General features: G+C 47.1%; 1 long non-coding RNA gene across 1 annotated transcript; it reads left to right on the top strand.

Annotated features, from left to right (window-relative positions):
* The first annotated feature begins 2,871 nt into the window (after positions 1-2,871).
* On the top strand, positions 2,872-8,516 carry LOC109144334. The gene is made up of 4 exons (XR_002045037.3): positions 2,872-3,088; positions 5,377-5,478; positions 5,950-7,070; positions 7,843-8,516. It is a non-coding gene; the product is annotated as an uncharacterized LOC109144334 (long non-coding RNA).
* Positions 8,517-11,756: the final 3,240 nt, after the last annotated feature.

The following is an 11,756-nucleotide window of genomic DNA, read 5'->3' as shown; positions in this document are numbered from 1 at the left end:
AGTGGAACAGTAATTAACACTGTATGGTCAAACGAAGGAACAAGGAACACTTGCACTTCGCTCCAAAAGAAGCTGCAAAGTACATTTTCCCTGTAACCAATAGGTACTGCTGATTCTGCCTGCTGTGCTCTTCTAGAGGCCTGGACTGAGAGAATATTTCTTAAAGTGTCCCTGGAAGTGTCCAAGGCCAGGTTGGACAGGGCCCTGTGCAGCCAGGCCTAGAGGGTGGTACCTTGCACATGGAGGGGGGGCTGGAACTAGATGATCTTTAAGGTCCTTTCCAACTCAAACTGTGATTCTGTGAAAGCGTCACACACACAGAGTGCTAACCCTCCTCTTCCCCAAGCAAACAAAAGCTGTTTCCTATTTTGAAAAAAAAAAAACCCAGAACAAAACAATCTAATGGAAAGAATCTGAAATATTCTTACAATGGTTGACTTACAAGAGGCAATGTAAAGAGGAGCTTTATGTTAGAAGAAACTCAGCCACATGAAAACTAAAATACTGGGCCACTACCTCCAAGTCTGATCTTAAACAGTCCCTGAGTCTCTAAACACAACCTAAAAACATCCTGTGCTGCACCTCAGTGTGTCATTCTGTACAACAGGGCCAGGTTTTCTTCCTGGAAAACCAGGTCCAGAGGCCAGGAGGCTCTTGCTGGATTTGCACATACTAGTCCTTTTTGTTGGGGGATTTAGATCACAAGAGCGTAGGAAAGGCAGCTCTGAATCACCTGGCTCTTGCACGTGTTGCTTGCACGTTGTGCAAAGTTTTCTGAACTCAACCTCCTTTCAAGACACACCCTTTGTTTGTTACTTTCTCTTAGGGCTTTTTCGCAACCCCATCCACTGCCAACACAAACAAGGTTGCAACATCTCCCTCCAGTCTGTCTTCCTCTGCTCTGCTCTGCTCTAAATGTCAACCAGCCACTTAGCACTGCTCACTTGCTTAATTGGGCAAAATACCTGCCATGGCAGCCCTGTGCCTTGACTGCCTCCAGGAGAAAGTTTCTTGGGAATGGTAAGTGACGGAACCTGCAAGTCGATCTTAGTCACGTTGATACCAGATACCAAGAGTCTTGCGCAGGTAGGACACGCAGTTGGCTTTGCTGAGCAGCCATCAAGCATCTGTAAGGCACCAGGGGAGGTTAAGAAGAGTAATTATCAGGGATCACAGTGGCTACTAGAAGTTGTTTCTGCAATTGCGGCACTTTCTACTTCGCTGCAGTGTGTACCCTGTGCATCAAGAGCAGGGGAGAGAAGTTGCTGCCGTTTGAATGGCATTTATTGGTGTGAAACAAATTGTGGGACCTAGTTCCACTCCTAATATTTGGGATAACTAGAGTAGATCCCTTCTAAGTGAAGGTACACCACAACAAACACTCTGTGAGTACTGTCTGTAAGCAGGTAGGAAATACAGGCACCCTGGAGACCCTCTTAACTCCTAAATCTTGTCCACACTAGAAAGCAGATACATAATGCACTGAACAGAGGATATCTAGCAAGCCCAGAAAAATGAAGAGTGCCTACACTCAGCCCCTCCACACAGCCATTACCGCTGAGAGATGAGCACAGCTGCCCCAGGACTCCCCACAGATGGTGGAATACACGTTTGCCTCTGTCTGTGTTTTTGGCAGGGCCTCCTGCTCACTCAGATAGAGCTGTTCTGTGCGTGGGATGGGACAACATCCTGTTCTCCTCCTGCCTGATGGGCTCTCGGTGCTGGACTGTCATTAGCCACCCCAGCCCCTGCCCAGCCTGGCACGACAGGAGCCGGGCTGTGGGCGGTGCTGCTCACCGGCTGGAGGCGGCTGCTTTTATCAGCAACCTTGATCAGGGGGATTTTCTCTTATTTCATTCTCAAGCTTCCTTCAGCCTTGGATTTGCATAAGATCCTGGGTTAGGACTAATCTGATCCCAGGTTGGGAACATTGCATCAGGCCCAGCGAATCCTCCATGCCAAACTGTCTCTGGTCAGGGTGTGTTGGCACTGGAAAACAGAACTGTGCAGAGACAAATGGCAGCTTGCATTTTCCTTAGTAATAGGAGGTGCCTGGGTTTGTATCTCATTTAAACTCCTGTGCTATGTGGCAACTCCCAGTCAAGTCTCTATTTGTTTACAGCCCTTGTAGCCAGGTGCTTTCCATGTTCACTCCAGGTTGCTGAAACAAGAAGCATGTCCAGCCTTCAGGGCTCGCCAGCAGCTATTGACTAATAAGAGCACTTTGTCCTTGGTGGCAGGAGGGAGTACCTTGCTTTATTTGTGCATTCCCTGGCAAGCAGCAGTGGTGGAGAAAGAGACATGTCTCACTGCACAGGTCAGAGTATGAATTCAAATCTCAGAATGTAAATAAAGATGTGGCCATTCAGTTGGAGGAGATAGAGGAGACAGGTTGCAACTGTAGCCAGCCATGACACCTCCTGAAGGGTTGTTCGCTGTGGGCATGTGGCTGGTTGGCTTTTCTAGGTCCCGCTGGATTAAATTCATGAACATACCATGGAGGTTTCTCTTGAAGTTTTCACTGGGTAAAATGACAGAGAAGAGTTGAGGATTAGCAGCACCAAGTGTCTGACATGACAAACACCATCTGTCCTGCTCACCTTCCCATCACCACTTTATGGCCAAGAAGATGGCCTGGACTCTTTCTTTGCTGCCAGATTCACCTGCTTCAAGAACAATTTGGCATCCTGACCTGGAGCTGGTTTTTTATAAAATATAGACACAGGCATGTCCTACTGCAGGAGGTACTATGAACATGGGCTTGTGATTGACACTGGGGTACAGACTGCCTATGGCACCAAATCCCTCAAGACAGTGCTGAGCTACTGTAACACATTGATTATCTCACTGAAATATTTAAAAATATATACTTCCTGCTAAAAATGGTGTGCTCCACTTTCCAGCTAGACTCAGTCTAGATCTGTCTCTGTCATTTCAGTGTCGAGTCCCTGGCAAGCCAGATCATTCTACAAGCTCTGAAACTGAAGACAGAAAATCATCACTGGAATATGCTGATTGGATCAGAGGTGCAAAGAAATCAGCTCTCCACTCCATGAGCCATCCTCCAGCTCACAGTTGGTACAAATGGGTATGTCCTTGGCAGTTCAATCACTACTGTCCCATCGGCTGCAAATGTCATTTTTCTGACATTAGAGTATACACAGGTGTGCCGGTTTGGACCAGCAAATTCAAACCAAAATGTAATCAGTACAGGTTTTTCACTTTCCTTCGAGACCCACATTGGGCACCACTAATTATCTGTGCCAGTTTGGACAAATTTGGAGGAAAATATCCTCTGATAGAAGGCAGGTTACAACCAGCCCTCCCCCACCAGGTTCGGGAAAAAAAGAAATTTTTCCTTGGAGGAAAGTGAAAGAGATAAAAACTATTTATTTAACAAACACACGGGAAAAGGATAATAATGCTAAATAATAAAACCTCTTGCTCTGCTGAGAGAAACCTGGGAAAATTTCAGAGTCCTTCCGTAGGTAGCCTCTCTCCTCCTCCTCCTCCTCGGAGCTGGGACAGGGTGGGCCCTCCTCCAGGGCCTCCACCTCAGTGGAAAAAGTCCCGATGTGTTCTGATGTTGAAAACAGTCCAGCAGAGGAAAAGGGAAAAATCGAAGTCCCAGGAAAAGAAAAGTTCAACTCTCCGTCTCCCTCTGAAGAAAAAAAAAAACAAACCTAAAGCTGGCTGGGAAGCAAGCAGAGTGCTTCCCTCCGCTCTCCCTGACGCAGGATGCAGAGGAGTCTGTGTGTCCTTGAAACAAAACTGCTTTGAAAGTTTTGCTCAGTTTTTTTCTCCCCCCTCTCGGGCTAAGTTTAAAGGCACAGAAAAGGCAAAAAATTAATTTCTGGGCATAGGGCAGTGATATGGGATACAACGTCATAAAGCCACCCCAAGAAAACAGGTTCAGCCCAGATGCAACATCATGAAACTAAATGTGCAGTTGTAATGATGGGCAAAAACTCCTGTGCTTTGTTTTATTTGGGCAATGCTCAAAACCCAAGATATCCTGCTTAGAGCACCAATAAGTACCTGTACTTTGCCCACTTACAAGCAACACAGTGGCTCTGCCTCATACCAAAATGTCCATTCCCTCACACCACATTTATTGGAATAATAGGAAAAGAGAAAAAAAAAGCATTTGGGGGGTGTTTTTTAAACCTTGCCTTTTACTCTTAAGTCCAGAAATGTTTTGGTTCTGGTAGGAGCTGTGCCACCTTGTTACTGAGACTGGCTTTCTGTACAGGCTTTCTGTACAGCTGAGACTGGCTTTCAGTAGGGATTTTACTCCATCGAGAAGGTTTCTGTTTTGTTTAGGGATGTTTTTGTCCTGGTGACAATTTTGGGTTATGCCAAACCTCCACGTGAACATCTCAGTTACACAGCTGCAGCCCCACCTTTCTCCGAAGAAACACCGAGAGCATTCCTCCCCCTCACAGACAAAGAGAGCGAGTTCCTTGCCCAGAACAACAGAGGCTTTCCTGGTAGCAAATACCTATTCCTGTAGTCACCTAAAGGAGAAAACATGTGGGTGACAAGTCTTTTCCTTTTTCAGTTCTTTCCATAGGGAAGAGTATTGATTCCTACCCAAATTCTGTTTGGTGGGTTTTTGTTTTTTGGGGTTTTTTTGTTTTATGGAAAAGGCATCACCATGTAAAGGGTGTCAAACTGCTGCTGAACACAGATGATGGTGGGAGGATGGCATTTTGCTGTTCCTTTTCCTGCAAAGCCGGCTCACGAAGCTGTGCCCCAAATTGCTGGCAGTGTGACCTTGCAGTGTTGTGGACACTGAACTGGCCCAGGTAGCTGCCCATACCACACACCCTTGTACCACTGAGCAAGTGAAGTCAATGAAGAGAAGAGTTTGACAGTTAGTTTGACAGCTGTAGGAAAATGACTGTATATGATGATTAATAAATAGAGAATATTTATGAGTGCCTTCCCTCTGAGAATCAGGCTAATAGTAATTACACTTTTCTAAATCCCATTTATAAAGTCATCTACATTTAGGTAAACGGAGTCATAGAGACTTTTCTGTTGGCATAAATACAAGGCAGAGTTCCAGCTCTCAATCTTTACTTCAGACTCCTGAATGCCAACCTTCCTTCTCCATGAGGACAAAAAGAGAAACTGGCTCCAGAAAATATAGTTAGTGTTTACATTTTATTGAACCACTAGACATTGCTGTTGGCCACATCATGACAACAGTGCAGCAAAGAGAGCCTTTCATTTGCCTGTGCTTGGCAGAAAGTGTCGTTCTTTGGTTACTCAGCTGAAGTTGACAAGTTGCCCAGTATTTTTATTATCAGGTTGTCAGTTCAATCTCACTACTGCCCTCTTAATTTATTATTTTGCATTTCAAAATCACAGGTGTGACTCATTGCACAGCCAGAGGTTATAATGAAGTATCCCACTCATCTTTAACTCACCCTTTGTTCAAGACAATGCAGATTGCGGAAGGTTTCTGAGGAGGTAAGAGGATTGCAAAAGAGTCGAAGACTCCTCTTTTATCTAACCTATGTGTGGGCAGTGAAACTGCCTGATATGAAACCAGCTGGGTGCAAAGGTGGGCATGGAGGTTCATTTGTCATTATGTCGAGGGTTGAAACTCAGAAGATACAGCAGCTGTCATTGAAGATAGGCACCCAAACTTAAATCATGTCACCCCGAGGGTGAGTCCAGAGAGAATCCTAGGATAACATGCTTCTCCCAAGATTTTCTCTATGCTTTAGTTTCCAACAGGACAGAAGATGAAAACCAAGCAGGTGTTTTTCAATTTAAAAAAATCTTATTCTCTGCATCTTATGATTTAAATCTGGAAGTGACTCTAAGTGCAAGGTTTTGCCAGCATTGTGCAAATAAATATCTTGTGGCATTAGAGTTTTTGAAATACAAATATATGTTTCTTAGCAAAAAGTGATGTATCATCCATGTTTCTCCTAGGAGTATCTGGGATAAGTTGCTGGGAAGAAGGAAGAAGGAGCACAGTTCTATTGGAAAGAGTGTCTTGCTGCTGATTATGAAAAGGACATGGAAGTCATGGCCTGAATTAAATATTTTTTCATATTGGAAAATCAATGGGAAAACTTCCTGGTATCAGCAGCTCATGTGAAGCAGAAGAAGAGATCCTTTTATGACAGAGGAAGCGTGTCAAAATCCAGAGCTATTCTGAATCAATTTGCTCTTTTAATTGTCTTGTACACACAACTGTGTCTGCAGCAGAAATGCCGAGCTCATGCTACATGAAAACAAACCACATAAACTTGAGGAGATACAAACACAATTTGTTCCTAACAGAACACACACCCCAGTGTCCTGGCAACTCATCTCCCTCCCCAGGGGGAAAGATGCATGTCCTGTGTCCAGTCTGAGCACCCTGGAGCAGTGACAGGCAGGGGCAGAACTATTGGAGTACTTGGTTTTTGTAAAACTGCAACATGGAGCTGTGGCAATGCCAAAAATGTCCCTGGTCTGCTCTGGCTCATTGCTGGAGGGGAGGAACTGTGACTCAAAGGCTGTCCACTGGCAACACAGAAAACTGCACCAAGAGCACTGGTTCAGCTCTGCCGTATCCAATTTCTGTCAAGTATAGAATAATAGCTATCCAGCGAGCTGGGACATGCTTCACCAGCATCAATCGAGTTGTGCTTCAGAGCATCCCTCGAGGTAGCAAAGAATTATCCCCATTTTATAAATGAGGTAACTCAGGCACAGGGATTAAAGCCAGAATGTTCCAAACTGGCTGCCTACTGCTAGGTACCTACACCCATATTTACGCAACTTGTGGCCTGATTTTCAGAAGGGCAGGGCGATGAAAATTTTGGCCTGAGGGATTTGTTCACACACAGTTTACTGGTAACAACGCCCAGGATGGAAGCCTGGTCTCTGCTACCTGTCTTACACCTTAACCACTGAAAACATCCTTTCTGCCACTAGCCAAGAGTTGGCGAAGGCTCCTGAGTGTCCCCGTTCGCCATGCAGAGGCTCAGAGTGAGCAATGCAGGCTGGCTGCCTACGTGCTTTCAGCTGGAGACTTTTAAAGAGCAACAGCAGGAGTAAAACTGGTGAGATTTCTTTGCTTCCCTCTCAGCTCTTCAGAGCCCAGGCAGCTTTGCTTGACTTGCACTGCTTTGCTAAAACAGAACGTCTGGTGGGTAAACCTCTGTTCTGCCTCACACATGGCATCATCTTTCCCTTCTGTCCCTTCACCATGTCCTGCTCAGGACACCTCAGCCTGGCAGAGCACAGATCCAGTGCAGAACCAGTAACAGACCAGTAGGAGAAGGGAGAAAACTGGCCAGACGGATATCTGAACTGCTCAAAAAGCACAAGCACCAACAGGAGCAAGTTAATCTCAGGGCCCCCTCACCTCTCTCCTGCATTCTCTTTCTGGTCTTTAACTGAGCCTCAGAAATAGCTCTGATTTATGGGAAACTCTTGAGAAGCAAGAAAATGCAGTAACAAACCTACTCCCGTACTAACAACTAGCAAAACCCAGGAGGCAGAGCACTTGCTGGCTGGCTACAATAGAGCTTTGCAAGTGTCCCTGCTAAAATCATCCCTGCTAGGGGCTAATGTGATGCTTGTCTTAGCTTGTTAGAGAGCCTCGCTGTCTTTAGACACGTACTTGAAAAACAGCACTGGTGGTTGGTTGCTACCTGAGGGAAGAAGGACAAATGATCTCAGCTGTCTCTGTGGAACGGTCACTGGTCAGGTCACCTCAAGCCTGACCTGTAATACCAAGTACATGCTCCAAATCCATTGCTGTCAGCCCTTGTGCTTTGTCTCTTCTATGGAGTACCAGCCACCCCTGACCTCTTCTTTCCCTTCCTTCAGGCCATGTCCTGCTCACGAGGCTCCTGCTCAGCTGCTCTGTAACTTCCTCCCACCCAGAGGGAGGACAGGCGAGAGGAGGTGACAACCTTCAGCAAAGGTTAAGGCTGGAAAAGAAGGAAGTGTCAGCTCAATCAGGTCAGCTCAGCCAACCAACTGCTGCTGTAATCCCTCTGCCTCAGGTCCCTGCGCTGTTCTGCTCATGCTCTGAACGATACTGTATGAGCAGCAGCCTTTACCCTGTCCCCATGGTACTGTCAGCCTGCAGCATCCAGACAAGGAGATGGGGAAAAGGGGTAAAGAGAAAGAAGATGATCATGAGAATCTCCCAGAACTGTTTCCAGATCCTTCTTTTGCACTGTTTTGGGAACATGGACTTTGAGATGGACTTTACTCCTACTGAAGTTCAGAAGTCCAGACTTGGCACCTTCTGATTTCTCCAGAAGAAGGCTGAGAGCTAGATCTCAATCAATTCTTATGCTGAAGCTCATGTCCATATTCACAGCAGACCCAGAAGCTTTGAGAAGTTGACAGTGAAATGGCCCCAGTTCCTTCTGCCCAGGTCTGAGGTGCCTCTTTTGGGATGGGAGCAACTGAGTCTCACCAATCTGTCAGCAACCAGGAGGAAGCCAGGGACTAAATGCCTCCTATTCAATAAAAGTTGGTGCTGCACTTTATATAGCAGCCAGTGCATTATTCTGTGGTGAAAACAAACCCTATTCTTCTCTGCCAGACAAACACACTTTATCCTATAAAGAGCAGCATTTCTGACTGTTCAGCAGCAGCCAAACTCACGATGGGAAAAATAACAGGTGTTTGTAAGACACTCCCTGTTTATTCACAGTGCTTAAAATAATTGCTAAAAAAAAAAAATCCAGCAGAGATTTAATTTTCTATGCTCCCACATTTAAAAAAACAAAAACAAAAAAAACCCCCTAAGCTTGGCTAATGGTAGTTGAAGGCAATTCATTATGAAAGGGGTGTTCTTTCTGTTGTGGTAGCAAAGAAACCTACTTATGAAAGCTCCTGAGGAGCAGAATAGTAGAGCAAATTCCTGCCTAGAACCAACACTTCCCTGTGCTTTTCATCAAGCTCTCCAGGTGGAAGCTTTTATTATAAAAACATGTGATTTTATTGTCAAAATGGGATGAGCGGGGATTAAGGTCCTCCAGTTGATGCCCATCATTGACCATCTCCAACATTGCCTTTTATAAGACAATGATAACCTTGGGCTGGCTTATGCCCTTCCTTCTTGTTCTGGTAGTGGAACAGGAGATAAGTGCACTGCTCCAGGGGGAAAAATACGTCTCAGAGGCAGAAACCTTTCTTCAATCACTACATGCTTCTCCGGGAAATAACTGGCAGTGGATCTTGATCAATAGACCACTTTCCAGCGCAATGGGCTGACACATGGTGCTGGAGGAAGAGGACAGAGACTCCCTGTCTCCATCCACTCTCCCCATGCTTGCTTACAGCACAGACTGGGGACATCCCTGGGCCACCCAGAGGGTGAGAGGACACTCAGTGCAAGGCTGCTGCGGGGTTTGGTCCTATGAGACCTTGTGGTGGTGAATGGGCATAGATAAAGTCCCTGCAGGAGCCACTCAAGAGAATACAACATTATTCCTGAGGGCTGCAAGCTTTATGAGGAAATGATTGTGGTGGTCCTCTGTGCTTAGGACTTTCCCTTCCCACAGGGTATGGCTCTCCTTGAGTCTGGCCCCCTGCAAGCTGTTGGGATAAGTCACAGATGCTCGGTAGCTCCCTGGGAACCTGGAGAGAACCTGGAGCAATAGGAGCCCACTTAGCAGCATCCCAGTGCTGTCCCAAACCCCAGCTGCTGCTCCTGGTGGTTCCCAGGCTGCCGGCCAGGTCACGGGTGGATGTAGCCACAGCTTACCCCTTGCCTCCAACACGGGACCAAGATACCCTGATGCTGGGAGTAAAACATAGCCACATTTTAGTCTTCAGTGTTCCCGCAGAGGTGCAGGAAGAATGACACAACCCAGACTGTCTCCCTGGGAGGGCACCCTTCTCTCTAAGCAGTGGACATGAGAGACAGGCAGATGGGGTTTGTGCAGACGAGGGGCAGAGCAGGGCTTACAGCGGGGACAGGGCTCCCAGCGCTGTGGTTATTATCTGCGTTATGGCAGCATTCCCAGCTGAGACCAGGCTGTCGTGGCACCGTCAGGCTTGTTACACACAGCAGCCTCTGGCCTGAGCCAAAGAGACAGATGAAAGCCAGGAACAGAAAGAGAGGCACGGGGGAGAGCGGTCATTTCCCGGGGCTCAGGCAGGAGAGAGCGGTCGCTGCCGGCACGGCGTGGGTCGGTGTGGGGCTCGGCAAGGTGGCACTGTCACACGGCATGCAGCAGCAACGTGTCCCCCTGCACAGGGGCTCCTCAAAGAGCCACAGGGATGAGGCAGAGCGCAGCTTCCGAAAGGGCATTCCCACAGGCAGAGAGGAGAAGATGAAAGAAGGCGGCTGCAGTGCGCTGCGGGGCAAGATGAAAGGGCTCAGAGGCCGGAGGAGCAGAGAGACGGCAGTGACTCAAAAAGCAGAGCCAGAGGCAGTGACAGCCGCCGCGCACTGAGCGGCTCCGGCGTTAGACACAAAGGAGCGCTGCAGCAAAGGCACAGGGTCCGAGAGAGCAGCCCGGAGATCAAACCCATCCTGAGCCCGGCGAGACTGAAAGTGTCTGAGCAATAAAGGATCTCACACTGCTCCAGTGCCGGCAGCTCGAGGCCTGCGGGGCAAGGCAGGGCTTTATGCACACAAGTGAAGTACAGCCAAGTCCTCTGTAGCGGCTGCACTGGCCTGAACAAAAAGCACAGAGATGGGAGGAATAGAATAGAATAGAATAGAATAGAATAGAATAGAATAGAATAGAATAGAATAGAATAGAATAGTTAAGGCTGGAAAGGACCTCTAAGATCATTGAGTCCAACCATTAACCTGACACTGCCAGATCTGCCACTAAACCATGTCCCTAAGCACCACATCTGTACATTTTCTGATCACTTCAAGGGACAGTGATTCCACCACTTTTCTGGGCAGCCTGTTTCAATGTTTGACAACCCTTTCAGTAAAGAAATTTTTCTTGCTATCCAATCTAAACTTCCCCTGGTGCAACTTGAAGCCATTTCCTCTTGACCTATCATTTGTTACCTGGGAGAAAAGATTGACCCCCACCTGTCTACAATATCTGGTAGTTGTAGGGAGCCATAAGGTCCCCCCCAAACTTCCTTTCCTTCAGACTAAACAACCCCAACTCCATCAGCTGATCCTCCTAAGACAAGTGCTCCAGTAAGACAAGTGCTTCTCCAAGCAACAAGAAGCAGCAAATGCCCTTTCTTCGGCACCAAAACCCATGAAACCTTATTCAATATGGTAAAACCCACACAAAGTGTCATTTCCAAGGCACCCAGTGCCTTTCAGCCCGGGATCTATCTGTCAGCATGCCCCTGAGGCAGATCTACGTGCCTGAATCTCCTTTGCCAGGCAGGCAGTCACGGGCCCTGTGCAGCATTTCATCTCCACTGGAGCGATACTGGTGACTCAGCGCTTCCCCTGCAAGGCACTGCGAGGGCCTTGCTCCGGCGAGGGTATTACAGCAGCAACCCAAGTATAATAATGGTGTGGCTGAGCAGCAGGGATTTATGAGCAGGCAAAGAAAATGAGAATTATAGGTGTCCAGTCCCTATGACAGAACCACCATATATTTCCTCCAACAAAGCGTGTGACAACAGCTCCATAAATTCACATAGTAACAGAAGCGAGCGCCAGCTCATCATTGCAGCTATTTAAGGAGCCAAGTAGCACTCTGTGCTTATTGCAAAAGTTCACAGTTAGTTAAAAATAAGCATTAAAAAAGTCACTTTTGGGCCCTGGCTGAATATGGCTTTTTATTCGTGAT

This window comes from Corvus cornix, chromosome 9 (assembly GCF_000738735.6).
Source record: "Corvus cornix cornix isolate S_Up_H32 chromosome 9, ASM73873v5, whole genome shotgun sequence".
Taxonomy (NCBI): Eukaryota; Metazoa; Chordata; class Aves; order Passeriformes; family Corvidae; genus Corvus; species Corvus cornix.
This window is presented reverse-complemented; position numbering and strand designations above follow the sequence as displayed.